Below are 15,923 nucleotides of genomic sequence, written 5' to 3'. Positions count from 1 at the left end.
ACACTGATACATATATTTAAATATTTAAACATTACTCGCTAATATATGTATTCACTAAGATACACTAAATAAGCCAGTTAACCAATCAATTTCTTTAAAAAAAACATCCATTCAGACACTTATTTAAACATTTATTCTTCCATCGATCTTAACATATACATATATAAAATATATTTATGTTTCAGAAAGACACATTCACTGGAAGATGTCATCAGTGATGTCATTTGAGATGTCATCAGTGATGTCATGAGTGATGTCACTGACCATGTCATGAGTGATGTAATATGTGATGTCATCAGCAGTGCATTGCACGCGCAGGTTATAGTGAGTCCAACTAACTATAACGTGGGAATTTCAATGGTTTTATATCAGTAAAATTTTCAGCTAACTATAACTGGTGTGAAACCTATGGTTTTTTCAGTGAATTTAATAGGTTTTTTAAATGCTAATTCCTAACTATAACCGGTGTGAAACCTATGGTTTTTTCAGTGAATTTCATAGGTTTTTTAAATGCTAATTCCTAACTATAACTGGTGTGAAACCTATGGTTTTTTCAGTGAATATATATATATATATGCACATGTACTGGTTATGACCTCACATATTACAGCACTCATGACATGTTCTATAACATCATTGATAACATTACTAATGACATCTTTGATGACATCACAGTGCATGGCGGGAGAACAAGTTATGGTTAGCTCCGTTAACTATAATTGGTGAATTTCAGTGATTTTTTTGTATGAAATGTTACGTTTTAACAAAAAAGTTCACCTATCTATAACATCACTTTAACTTTTACATATATAGTAGCCCATGATCTGTGCAAACAGACACATGGTTATCTATTCCTTCTTTTACTCACATTACATCTTTGCCCCTGTGAAGGGATCTGTAAGGAACCACTCACATCCATGATGAGGGGCTCCAGTATAGATTGATAATAAACTCTAAACATCTGAGGGAAGCATTGCTTTTGGCAGGAATGATCTCTCGGTATAGTTGAAAGCTTTCTCCACATGAAGGGCCATTAACCGCATGCGCGCTAGCAGAATTCCGCTCGCACGCTGGGTTTTTTAAAAACGCACTTTGCGTGACGAGCTGGGCTCGTCATCAGCGTGCGAGGAGGCTACGCGATGACGAGCCCAGCTCGTCATCAGCGTCGAAGGGGTTAATGCCTCCTACATACAAGGAATTGAATCATCATTCGACAATTTATATTATACCATCATCTTTCCTCGTATGGAGATTTTCTTATCAGTGTGCACGATCTGAGGCATAATTGTATTAAACCCATTGCCTATCAGTGTGATCTCTACCTGGCAATAAACGTTATGCAGGGATAGCAGGATCTTTCCAGGTTTTGGCAAAACCTCCATGACAGCCTCCAACCATGCTGCTGTGATGTTCCTATCTGTTTTCCATATAGTGTTCGGATTTCTGAGCAATAACTTCATAAGTCCTCCCTATATTTTGTAAAGAGTTCTGGAGTATATCTATCAGCCTGAAGCCTTTCAAACCCTTCTATAGCTCCACTTTCCGTGTTCTTCAATGTTCCACTGCATCTACCCCACCTGTGTCATGTGCCAATTGGAAGAACCCGATTGTGTCTGGAAATTTTTCTGAGACAGAAATGTTTTGTCAATCCACTTCTAAACTTCCAAATTTCTGTTTCACCTTCCTCCAGCTTTAATGTCACTGGGTGTGATTAAATAAGATAAATTCCCCAATCTACGCCTTCTGACAGGAATGAATATATATGTTGTGCATGAGATGCCCATCCTGATATTTATGCTGAGGTCTGAGAAGTGTCAACATAATTCCATGTTTCAGGGTGCATGAGATCAGGGAGGCACTTCAATTCGGTGATCGATCATGATGTTAATACAACATAACATGTGTATTTGTAAAGTACACGTTCACCCAGAGGTCTCTTAGCGCTGAATAACAGATGTTCATTGTTACCCAACTCAATGGTACTCATTTTATCGACCTCAGGTTGGATGAAAGGCTGAGTGGACCCGCCGGATTTGAACCTGTGACCATAAAGTCGAACACAGGGCCCTGCAATGGACTCATTAGTCCACTGAGCCAACAGCTCCGGCTTAAGTAATTCTAGGTTCTCTGAAGGATCCCATTGGGGACCAGGAAGAACAATAACAGTAATTATGCTAATTTGTTAACTAAACCTAGAGGCCTCTATAGGGCACGAATTTGTATGCAGAACATATTTCTCTAACCTATTTCTTCATCCAAGATGATAAACCTACTCTTCTGTTCCATTATCCTTGGTATAATATGTCTACTACTCTTGAGAGCTGTCCTTTCCTCTCTTCTACCTTCTATCCGGTATGTACACAAGGTCAAAATTTGCCAACCTTAGAGCTGGTCATATCCTGCTTGCTATATCTCTTTGCTTAATATGGTTATATTTATTGTAGTTAGTATGGTCACCCCATTGCAAGCTCTCTTGCATGTAATTTTTTCTACTAAGCATGACTCTCCTTTTCTCCTACTGTTTAGCTGATAGGCACTTTTACTTACTTAAATTCACTTTAGACCATTCGTAGAACAATTAGACTCAGTGAAATACTGTATCTAGCTACAATGTCCCTGTATTCATTAACAGTTTTTAACTTGAGGGATCGACTTGCATAAACTATTCACCACTGCTGTTCAATATATTGCATGCATTATTAAATGCAAATAGGTTGTATTGTCATTTGCATGATCTAATTGACACTTTTCTAACTCAGACACCTTTACAGTGTTCGATAATAACTTCGCCCTGGCTGATGTAGGCTCCTTACCACTTATTATACTCCTCGGTAAATCCATGACCCTTGACACAATCATTCACAGGCTGTTCCTTGAATGCAATATGAATTTCTTTAGCTATCTTGGTGTTTTATTTTTGGGAAATGCTCATGGTCGCTACATATTTTAAATACTTGAGCTAAAATGAGGAGGGCAACCCAAGAGATTTAAAAATGTTCTTTAAAACTAGGGAGTCGACCAATTACCAAAATGGTAGCCATTTATAAACCAAAAGGAGTGAGCACAGCCCTTTATGGTGTGGGTCTCTGGGGTTATGCAAATAGAAGAAAACTGCTTTTTAAAACGTTTACTATACCTACCCTCCTCTGTATCAAACACTATTGTACACCGTGAGGTGGGACTACAGTTTTTAGAGGATCTTTTATTGGTCAGACCGCTGCTATTGTTGGCTTTACTTTGGGACAGGGAAGAAACGGCTTTCACCAGATCAATTATTTTAGACTGTGTAACCTTGAATGATGCGTATTCCCTGGTTATTATATATTAACTCCTCCCTCAAAAGGCTGTTTAAGATATCCATTTGCTCGGATCCCTCAAAAGTATTGTCTCTTACAAAGAAAGGTATCTAAGAACTCTTTTTCCAGCACAGACTGGATCGTAGATCAGTGATTGAGCAGAATAAACCAGCGTTCGCCTTATGTAAATCTTTTAATTTGGAGGAGGGAGGTATTAAATGCCTATCACATGTGACTGATGTACAGCATCGTTTGTACTGGTAAGACTTAGATGTGGCATTGTTCACTACCCAGTCACATTCCCAAAAATGAAGTCCAGCCCACCTGATATGGTACCCCTTGTGACAACAAAAGTAAACAAAGCACATTGCACTTTCTATTGTTTTGAAATGTTATCATCATTTTAGGTGCTTTTATCCTAAACCATTATTTACTGCTCAGAACATTAGGTCATACAAAGTGGCAATGACATTTTTGGTGACACTAGAAGATTCTTCAATATGTTGCTTTGTTTATCTTGAAATTAATTAATGCAAAGAAAGGTATTATGCTATAGTGTAACAAATGAACTGATTTTTTTATAATTGTCACTGTAATGATATGTTTTTCAATTGTCTTTATAGATGTTCTATATTGCCTGTACTTTTATGGCTGTTTTCTTTGATAGCCAAATAAAGATTTAAATGAATGAATGATCACTATAATATAATAGCAACACATACCTTAGGGATATGCTCAATTATTCAGTTTCTTCCCTTTTCACAGCTAACAACTTATGAGAATTGAGGCTTCCCTCTATGACATTCAAAGTGGCACACACACATATTCTAATTTTCCCTCAGGTTGAGCACATTTATCTTTCCACTTTTATATGTTGATTGTTTTCTACTTTAATGGCTTGGAATTATTCTCCTTCTAACCCTCATATACTTTGATTGGGCCTCAATATGGTCTGAGTGCAGTGTTTCACTAGAAAAGCGTTTATGATCTGTTATCAAAGAGGCTAGTCTGTCTGTAGTTAGACGCACACTGTGCCTCTCATGATATGTCATCACCAGGCGACCTGGAGTCTTACTCTTTACCAAAGTACCATGAAGGGCCCATACATTGATGGATGCTGAATTGGACCCTGGCTGCTTCCTCAGCCCGTCCATCTCTATTGATCTGCTGTCTGCCACGTGGGAGAGTTGGATGTCTACATCAGGTAGGTGAAAATACCTGACATTTGTTAACCTCTTAAGCGCTGCGCCTATACCAGCGGCCGACGGCACCACTACCCCGGGAGTGCTGCCGTCGGCCGTTGGACGTTCCAACTGCACCTGCGCAATGGAACGTTCAGCACTGGAGCTGGACGTTCCAAAGCAGCTGAGGTGGTAATGTTTTTTAGTGTCTGCAAAGGCTTGGATTCAAGACTGAAAGAACTTCATGTAAAGTCCTTTTAATTAATTTGTAAAGTGACCTTTCTGATTTTGTTGACTCAATCAGGGATCATTACAGCACCATTTCAGGACACTCTTAAATGCAATAAACAGTTAGGTAGCAGTGGCACCGAATATTGCACTTTGTGTGAAAGCAACAGAATGCATTATTGGAAAACTATTAGTTGGGAGAAAAAACTAATATTAGTGAGGTGCTGTAACGGTTTATGAGCCCTGCTACCAAAGGTGCAAGTATACACTGACAAAAAAGTGAGCCAAATATGAAACCAAAGCACCCTCAAGCATTTGTATACAAGAAGTGTAATTTCCAAACAGTACGAACTTTTTATGCACACATAGTCCCTTATTTATTACAACATCTATCTAACAATATATATCTGACAATTAGATTTTTCAGAAACGAGCAATTGTTACATATGATTATCAGACTTGTATTCTTCAGAAAACACACAGCCAACACGCATTTCATCAATTCGTGACTTTTTCAAGGCTGTGGAATATTAACAAAAAAAATAAATTAAACAAAGCATTAACTATTAATGTCAAAAGAGGAGTGGAAACATGACCTAAAACTGTGTGAAAAGAAGAATATTTCTCAATAGGTGCTCCAAACCAAAAAGATTTGAGAAAGTGCAGAAAAGTGCTACATGCTAAGAAAATGTAGTTGTATGATAAATTTGAGATATTTTAAAGGAGAGCCAAACATCCAAGTGTGCACTTGTGTTCTCATAAAAAAGAAATACAAGACAAGAACCGCCACCCAAATATCAGATCTAGTGTAAATCCATAAAATGAAGCTTAAAAAAAAAACTAACAGCCAGATTCATCAAGCAAAATTGCGATCGCAATAGCTGCGATTTAGCTTTTGCGATCGCAATTAACAGAAAAGCAATTCATGATGTGAAAAACACAGAAATTGCGTATTCGCAAAATAAATCGCAGAATCTAGGAGGAACCCCTATAGCGAATCGGAAATAGCGAGAATCCATGGATTCTGCGAATTATTATGCGACATTGCTAAATATTCGCAAACGCAATTCATGAAAACTCGCTATTTGCGAAAAAGCTTTGTAACGCGCAATTTAAGGAGAACCAAAACCAGGTGGTAACCATGAAGACATTTTTTTTTTTAAATGCAAACTAGCCACAGGTGCTGTCCTGATCAAACACACTTAAGGAAACACATTAGGAGCATGAGGACTCTCACAATGCCAGGACTCTACATGGTGGTCAGGCGACGAAGGCTCCAGGCTGCAGCACGGAACAGACGCAGAATCCAGGAGCGAATATTCCGCCAGCGGATCACCCTTCTGGGCCAAACTGTGGAGCAAATTTACTTTAAGTACCGCCTGAATGGGGCAATGATCATCAAGCTGATCCGGGACCTAGACCCACTGATGCAGCACCCAACAAGGAGGACCAATGCCGTGCCCACCCATGTCCAGGTCTTGTGTAGCCTGCACCTACTGGCCTCCGGTAGCTTCCAGGGGATAGTCGCTGTTGCAGGGGGGATATCCCGGAGCACCATGTCCCGCTGCCTAAGGAGTTTCCTGGAGGCAATGCTGACCCGGCTACACCACTACATCTCATTCCCGACCACCCAACAGGACTTGAATGAGACCAAGCTTCATTTCTACAACATTGCGCAATTCCCACATGTAATAGGATGCATTGACTGTACCCACATCCACATCTGCCCACCAGCACAAACGGAATACATGTACCGCAACCACAAGTCCTATCACTCCCTCAATATCCAGATGGTGTGCAACGCTAAGACTATCATCACGGACATAGTGGCACAATACCAGGGGAGCACACATGACTCCTTCATATTTCGGCACAGCGGCATGCACACACGACTAGCCAGGGGAGACTTTGGCGGAGGACACCTACTAGGTAAGTACACATGCTCCCAAATAGTACACTGTGATCATGTAGCTGCGCAGAACAGGCACTCACCCTGTGCTTCTTTCATTCAGGTGACAGTGCCGACGGTCTCCGTGAGTACCTCCTCACCCCATACCTCAACCCTGCAACACCACAGCAACAGCTTTACAATGCTGCACAAATACGCACATGAAATTGCATTGAGAGGACATTTGGCCTTTTGAAGAACCGATTCTGCATACTTCACAAGACTGGTGGGGCCATCAAATACGAGCCTGAAGTCTGCTGCTGCATCGTGGCCATGTGTGCAATACGCCACAACATTGCTACCAAGCGCAGGATACCTGTCGAGATCTCTGGCAGTGAGTCGGAAGGGGACAACCGCCCACCTGCACATGTACGTCATGCACGCGAAGAAAATCCTGCAGAAGGACACAGGCGCCGCAACCACACCACTATTAACTGTTTCTAGTCAACTCATTCCCCTCACACAACACTGCACTCATGCATGACAAATGTAATAATGACATGAGTTGGATTTACATGAGACCATACATTTTTATTGTTTACTCACAATAATGTGGCCTTTGCTGTCCATGATTTCACATGAGGACAGTATTGCGTCATACGTCCCCATGCAGGGGTAGAGGGCTTGCTTATAGATCCCGCATTGCCCTGCAGACAGAGTGCAAGGTGTCAATGGCGCCTCCGTCCAGACGCACCGAGTCGCCTCTCAGAGTCCTCAAGGACAGTGTTGGCCCATGATGCTGCAGTGGGCCTGCTGCTGCGGCGGCGTTCAGTCACCGGCGGCAAGGAAATGCTGCTGTGGCTTGACGTGCCCTCGCTGGCATCATCACCCCCCCTGGTTCACCATGGGCAGTCGGCTGCAGACTATGCACTGCTGCTGTCACCTGTTCCAGTGCCCTGGCAACGTCCTGGCAACACTGGACCATTTGCACCTGCATTGCAAGGGACCGGCGGGAAAGTTGTGAGGTTGCATTGCCAATGATGTAATTGGACCTGGTGTAGGCTGACAGGCGGGTCAGCAGATGGCGGTGGCGTTGGCGGGTCATACACCTGCTGGGATACCAGGATCTAGCTATTCTCTCGAACAGCTGCGGTCATCTGTCCAACATTTTGCGCGGTCTTCTGCAGCTGCAGATAAATGGCTGCCACGTGACGCGCCTGTGTCTGATGTACCTCGAGCATGCGGCGTTCAATGGCCAGGCCAGGATCCCGTACATTGACAGCCCTGCCCGCGCGTGTTGAGGCATCACGCTGCTGCCGCGTCAGTCCGCTGGACTGCGATCTTACTGCGGCTGTGCGCCTCGTCTGCCTCCTGGCTGCTGGTGGTGTGGCCTGTACCACAGCCGTGGGTGCCAGTTGGGTGGTTGCTGGGCACCTGTGGCTGCAGTGGTGGCCCTGTCCACATGGGGGGGCCTCACTTTCGGTGCTGGGTTGTTCTGCAGCATCTGTGATGTAAATGGGTGCATGATTAATGATATGTATCTTGCACCTGAGATGGTGCTACATGCATGCAGGCTTGCTTTCCCTGACTGGCTTTTGGAATTACTTTGAATTGACAGGTCCGGCTGTGTTGGGCTATCTAGGAATTTTGGTTACACTACAACTACCACAATGCATTAAGGCATTTCAGGTGTGCATGGCCTGCATTACAGGGGTTGTCATATTGCTAGCTCAGGAGTCATGGGCATTGTTAGGGGACGGGGTCGCAGTCGCATGGCACTTACCTTGGGATTGTTGGGTGGGTCGGTACGAGTCAAGCTGGGTAACCCCCAGGCAGGCTTCTGGAGTCAGGGTGTCCTCCACAAGGTCCTCCAATGGAGTATTGGGTGTGGCAGTGGGGTCCCCTCCACCGGTGGCAAGTCGCTCCCCAAGCCTCTCTGCGATTCGATCTTTGGCACGCCCTCTGAGGTCGTACCACCTCTTTTTTAAATCGTCTATTGACCGCAGGGTCACCCCGACAAAATTGACTTTAGCGCGGATGCGCAGCCAGATGCGGCGCTTGTCAGCCTCTGGCACCCTCCGGGAGTCCTTGCCAAACAGGCGTGCATGGTCCTTACAGACCCCCTCAATGAGGAACTCAAGTTCTTGCTCCGAGAACTTTATCTTCCTCTTCCTCCCTGGGGCACTGCTCCCTGCTGCTTCCTGGGACATTTTGATGGTGGTTAATGTCCTGCTGTGGTGCTGCAAGTTGACTGTAGTGGAGCTCTTCCCAGTACTGCTTCCACTTTCAGGCTCAGTAATCTGAATGAGGGAGGGAACAGCCTACTTCCTGGTTGTGATGTCATCAATGGGCTTGAAATGCGACTTCCTGTTTTTGTGATCTCGCAGTTAGCAAGATCGCAAATTGCGATTTCGGTAATTGCGAGATCGCAATTTCAACATGGAAATCGTGCGATTCTGTGATTATTATGCGATTGGGGCAAAATCGCAATCGGCAATTGCGGCCGATTGCGATTCGCTTTTTTTATCGCATTTCTTCATGAATGCCATTCTGCGAATTCTAAATTGCGATTAGCGGGATGCGGCGTGCTACAACCTACGACTACGCACACATGAGGTACTGTCCATTATCACGACAGGTCCAACCTCGCACTTCACTTCTTTTTAGTAGTACCAGCCCGGGGTTGTGAATAAAGTTTTTTCCTTATTACCCACAAGCCAGGTATCTTTTTAATCCTTCATTAAAACCCACCACTCACATAAATATCCCTATCACTTGCATCACATACACCACACATAGTCATTACTACAAGTGCCCCCGCGCAGTCGTAGGTTGTAGCACGCCGCATCCCGCTAGAGGGGTGCGAAGACCCCTATGATGAAGCATGACACCAAGGGGCCTTTTGGTGTGTGAGGGGTATTTTAAAAAACACTAAGTGCTCCCACACCATTGTGGGAAACGCTTTCCTAAACACTGTCAGTAGGATTCCTCTTGTTTATATGTCTATCACCTGCCATTTCAGTTCGTCCGCAGTGTGATTCTTCTCACTGTAATGGGTGACCATACGGGTATTAGGGACTGACCTTCGAATACGGCTACGGTGTTGACTGATCATTGCCTTGACAGGTTGTTGTGTCTGGCCTATATATGGAAGGTTGCATGGGCACCAGATACAGTACACCAGATTGCGTGTGTTACAATTTGAAAAGTCATCTAGGGTATGTTTGAGGTTGTCGTGTTCAAAGGTGGTAGTGTTGAATGTGAATTCACAGGACACACAATTACCACATTTGTGGTGTCCTTTAATTTTAGGTAGACCCCATGCAGTCATCAGGGTATTTGATGTGTTCACTCTTTTGTTGTTAGCCGATCTTACAAGAATATCCTTAATGTTCTTTCCTCTTTTATATGCAAATTGTATTGTATTGTATTGTATATTGGATTTATATAGCGCTTATCACCCAGGGGTCTCTGAGCGCTTGCCTTGGGAACCCGTCCTGGCTTTTCCCTGTGAGATAGCCCCTACAGGGCATCCCCAAGGTGAAAGCCAGGCATCCCGCCGCGGGGGGCCGTTGTGGAGATTAAGCAAGCTTAATGCCCAGAGTTGCAGAGTGTGAACCCATGATTAGGTCAGGCACCGAAGCGAGAATTATCGAGTCCGTGGACATTTGAGCTCAAGACCCTGCCGCGTCGGGAATTGAACCCTGGTCCCGGGTCTGACCTCTGCTTCAGGGTCTGCCTGCTCTAACCAGTGAGCCACACTTCTCCACAAATAGAGGTAGTCCAAGGGTAGGGTCTATGCTTCTGATGATACCCCAATTTTTTGTAATGAGGTTGCACACTTGGTTAGTGTGGGTGCCAAAGGAAGTGACACACACTATTTTGTCAATACCTGATTTCTCTTTCGTTTTGAGTATCTCGTCCCCGGGGCAGTGCCAGGCTCACTTGAGTGATCTTTTTACTAGTCTATTTGGGTACCCTCTGGTGACAAGTTTGAGTCGGAGTTTCTCCGCTTCCTTCTTGTAGTCAGCTTTGTGTGTACAGTTGCGACGGATTCTAAGAAACTGCCCGAATGGCAGGCCGTCCCTCAGAGCCCGTGGATGGTGACTACGGTATGAAAGTAGTGTGTTTCTTTCCGTGATCTTTCTGTGGAGTGAGGTGTAGAGAGCTCCATTTTCGTGATTAATGTTGAGGTCCAAGAAGGCTATGGATGACTCATGCGTGATGGATGTAAATGTGAGTTGTGATTGTACTGTATTTAAGTGAGTGACAAAGCTATTAAACTCTGCGTCATGGGAACAGTCCAGCCCAAACTGCCAAGCCAGGTGGTCCCTGGGCCAGAAACAAGCATCCTAGGACCAGTTTCAGGGTTTCACCCTTCATCAGCCAGGATAGCTTGAGTCCATTGGCACAGTGAGCCCGGAACCCACGTCTGGGCATACCCGGTGCACTTAGGGTGAGAAAGCAAAAGACACACAATTGATGGACGGAATGCAGAACAAATCAAAACATTCACCCCCAGTCAAGAGATCTGGGTTAAATCCATCATTCTTTTGCTTACCATGCCACCCAAATTTAGACCTGGCCATATGCAAATCAGTCTTGACCCTGTGCCTCATGGGAACAGTCCAGCCCAAACTTCCAAGCCAGGTCCTACCTGGACAGGAAACAAGCATTCTAGGACGCAGGGCGAAAACTGATTTGCATATGGCTGGGTTCAAACTGGACTGAAATGGTGAACAAAAAATGATGGCTTTATGCCCCAATCTCTGTACTGGGGTGAATGTATGACATTGTTCTGCATTCTGTCATCAATTGTTCTTTTTGCATTTGTCACCCCTAGTGGGACGGGAATGCCTTGACATGGGTCCTGTGCTCTTCATGCCACTGGAGGCAAGCTATCCATGTCATGAGTGATGTAATATGTGATGTCATCAGCAGTGCATTGCACGCGCAGGTTATAGTGAGTCCAACTAACTATAACGTGGGAATTTCAATGGTTTTATATCAGTAAAATTTTCAGCTAACTATAACTGGTGTGAAACCTATGGTTTTTTCAGTGAATTTAATAGGTTTTTTAAATGCTAATTCCTAACTATAACCGGTGTGAAACCTATGGTTTTTTCAGTGAATTTCATAGGTTTTTTAAATGCTAATTCCTAACTATAACTGGTGTGAAACCTATGGTTTTTTCAGTGAATATATATATATATATGCACATGTACTGCTTATGACCTCACATATTACAGCACTCATGACATGTTCTATAACATCATTGATAACATTACTAATGACATCTTTGATGACATCACAGTGCATGGCGGGAGAACAAGTTATGGTTAGCTCCGTTAACTATAATTGGTGAATTTCAGTGATTTTTTTGTATGAAATGTTACGTTTTAACAAAAAAGTTCACCTATCTATAACATCACTTTAACTTTTACATATATAGTAGCCCATGATCTGTGCAAACAGACACATGGTTATCTATTCCTTCTTTTACTCACATTACATCTTTGCCCCTGTGAAGGGATCTGTAAGGAACCACTCACATCCATGATGAGGGGCTCCAGTATAGATTGATAATAAACTCTAAACATCTGAGGGAAGCATTGCTTTTGGCAGGAATGATCTCTCGGTATAGTTGAAAGCTTTCTCCACATGAAGGGCCATTAACCGCATGCGCGCTAGCAGAATTCCGCTCGCACGCTGGGTTTTTTAAAAACGCACTTTGCGTGACGAGCTGGGCTCGTCATCAGCGTGCGAGGAGGCTACGCGATGACGAGCCCAGCTCGTCATCAGCGTCGAAGGGGTTAATGCCTCCTACATACAAGGAATTGAATCATCATTCGACAATTTATATTATACCATCATCTTTCCTCGTATGGAGATTTTCTTATCAGTGTGCACGATCTGAGGCATAATTGTATTAAACCCATTGCCTATCAGTGTGATCTCTACCTGGCAATAAACGTTATGCAGGGATAGCAGGATCTTTCCAGGTTTTGGCAAAACCTCCATGACAGCCTCCAACCATGCTGCTGTGATGTTCCTATCTGTTTTCCATATAGTGTTCGGATTTCTGAGCAATAACTTCATAAGTCCTCCCTATATTTTGTAAAGAGTTCTGGAGTATATCTATCAGCCTGAAGCCTTTCAAACCCTTCTATAGCTCCACTTTCCGTGTTCTTCAATGTTCCACTGCATCTACCCCACCTGTGTCATGTGCCAATTGGAAGAACCCGATTGTGTCTGGAAATTTTTCTGAGACAGAAATGTTTTGTCAATCCACTTCTAAACTTCCAAATTTCTGTTTCACCTTCCTCCAGCTTTAATGTCACTGGGTGTGATTAAATAAGATAAATTCCCCAATCTACGCCTTCTGACAGGAATGAATATATATGTTGTGCATGAGATGCCCATCCTGATATTTATGCTGAGGTCTGAGAAGTGTCAACATAATTCCATGTTTCAGGGTGCATGAGATCAGGGAGGCACTTCAATTCGGTGATCGATCATGATGTTAATACAACATAACATGTGTATTTGTAAAGTACACGTTCACCCAGAGGTCTCTTAGCGCTGAATAACAGATGTTCATTGTTACCCAACTCAATGGTACTCATTTTATCGACCTCAGGTTGGATGAAAGGCTGAGTGGACCCGCCGGATTTGAACCTGTGACCATAAAGTCGAACACAGGGCCCTGCAATGGACTCATTAGTCCACTGAGCCAACAGCTCCGGCTTAAGTAATTCTAGGTTCTCTGAAGGATCCCATTGGGGACCAGGAAGAACAATAACAGTAATTATGCTAATTTGTTAACTAAACCTAGAGGCCTCTATAGGGCACGAATTTGTATGCAGAACATATTTCTCTAACCTATTTCTTCATCCAAGATGATAAACCTACTCTTCTGTTCCATTATCCTTGGTATAATATGTCTACTACTCTTGAGAGCTGTCCTTTCCTCTCTTCTACCTTCTATCCGGTATGTACACAAGGTCAAAATTTGCCAACCTTAGAGCTGGTCATATCCTGCTTGCTATATCTCTTTGCTTAATATGGTTATATTTATTGTAGTTAGTATGGTCACCCCATTGCAAGCTCTCTTGCATGTAATTTTTTCTACTAAGCATGACTCTCCTTTTCTCCTACTGTTTAGCTGATAGGCACTTTTACTTACTTAAATTCACTTTAGACCATTCGTAGAACAATTAGACTCAGTGAAATACTGTATCTAGCTACAATGTCCCTGTATTCATTAACAGTTTTTAACTTGAGGGATCGACTTGCATAAACTATTCACCACTGCTGTTCAATATATTGCATGCATTATTAAATGCAAATAGGTTGTATTGTCATTTGCATGATCTAATTGACACTTTTCTAACTCAGACACCTTTACAGTGTTCGATAATAACTTCGCCCTGGCTGATGTAGGCTCCTTACCACTTATTATACTCCTCGGTAAATCCATGACCCTTGACACAATCATTCACAGGCTGTTCCTTGAATGCAATATGAATTTCTTTAGCTATCTTGGTGTTTTATTTTTGGGAAATGCTCATGGTCGCTACATATTTTAAATACTTGAGCTAAAATGAGGAGGGCAACCCAAGAGATTTAAAAATGTTCTTTAAAACTAGGGAGTCGACCAATTACCAAAATGGTAGCCATTTATAAACCAAAAGGAGTGAGCACAGCCCTTTATGGTGTGGGTCTCTGGGGTTATGCAAATAGAAGAAAACTGCTTTTTAAAACGTTTACTATACCTACCCTCCTCTGTATCAAACACTATTGTACACCGTGAGGTGGGACTACAGTTTTTAGAGGATCTTTTATTGGTCAGACCGCTGCTATTGTTGGCTTTACTTTGGGACAGGGAAGAAACGGCTTTCACCAGATCAATTATTTTAGACTGTGTAACCTTGAATGATGCGTATTCCCTGGTTATTATATATTAACTCCTCCCTCAAAAGGCTGTTTAAGATATCCATTTGCTCGGATCCCTCAAAAGTATTGTCTCTTACAAAGAAAGGTATCTAAGAACTCTTTTTCCAGCACAGACTGGATCGTAGATCAGTGATTGAGCAGAATAAACCAGCGTTCGCCTTATGTAAATCTTTTAATTTGGAGGAGGGAGGTATTAAATGCCTATCACATGTGACTGATGTACAGCATCGTTTGTACTGGTAAGACTTAGATGTGGCATTGTTCACTACCCAGTCACATTCCCAAAAATGAAGTCCAGCCCACCTGATATGGTACCCCTTGTGACAACAAAAGTAAACAAAGCACATTGCACTTTCTATTGTTTTGAAATGTTATCATCATTTTAGGTGCTTTTATCCTAAACCATTATTTACTGCTCAGAACATTAGGTCATACAAAGTGGCAATGACATTTTTGGTGACACTAGAAGATTCTTCAATATGTTGCTTTGTTTATCTTGAAATTAATTAATGCAAAGAAAGGTATTATGCTATAGTGTAACAAATGAACTGATTTTTTTATAATTGTCACTGTAATGATATGTTTTTCAATTGTCTTTATAGATGTTCTATATTGCCTGTACTTTTATGGCTGTTTTCTTTGATAGCCAAATAAAGATTTAAATGAATGAATGATCACTATAATATAATAGCAACACATACCTTAGGGATATGCTCAATTATTCAGTTTCTTCCCTTTTCACAGCTAACAACTTATGAGAATTGAGGCTTCCCTCTATGACATTCAAAGTGGCACACACACATATTCTAATTTTCCCTCAGGTTGAGCACATTTATCTTTCCACTTTTATATGTTGATTGTTTTCTACTTTAATGGCTTGGAATTATTCTCCTTCTAACCCTCATATACTTTGATTGGGCCTCAATATGGTCTGAGTGCAGTGTTTCACTAGAAAAGCGTTTATGATCTGTTATCAAAGAGGCTAGTCTGTCTGTAGTTAGACGCACACTGTGCCTCTCATGATATGTCATCACCAGGCGACCTGGAGTCTTACTCTTTACCAAAGTACCATGAAGGGCCCATACATTGATGGATGCTGAATTGGACCCTGGCTGCTTCCTCAGCCCGTCCATCTCTATTGATCTGCTGTCTGCCACGTGGGAGAGTTGGATGTCTACATCAGGTAGGTGAAAATACCTGACATTTGTTAACCTCTTAAGCGCTGCGCCTATACCAGCGGCCGACGGCACCACTACCCCGGGAGTGCTGCCGTCGGCCGTTGGACGTTCCAACTGCACCTGCGCAATGGAACGTTCAGCACTGGAGCTGGACGTTCCAAAGCAGCTGAGGTGGTAATGTTTTTTAGTGTCTGCA

At 42.9% G+C, this 15,923-nt stretch overlaps 1 protein-coding gene across 18 annotated transcripts in view; it reads right to left on the bottom strand.

Moving 5' to 3' along the window:
• Window positions 1-15,923, bottom strand: part of ABI3BP (ABI family member 3 binding protein) — a 1,784,442-nt gene that overhangs the window by 859,363 nt on the left and 909,156 nt on the right. The gene's annotated exons all lie outside the window — the stretch shown is intronic.

The sequence above is a fragment of the Lissotriton vulgaris genome, chromosome 8, assembly GCF_964263255.1.
Source record: "Lissotriton vulgaris chromosome 8, aLisVul1.2, whole genome shotgun sequence".
Lineage (NCBI taxonomy): Eukaryota > Metazoa > Chordata > Amphibia > Caudata > Salamandridae > Lissotriton > Lissotriton vulgaris.
The sequence above is the reverse complement of the archived record's forward strand: the minus strand, read 5'-3'. Positions and strand labels throughout refer to the sequence as shown.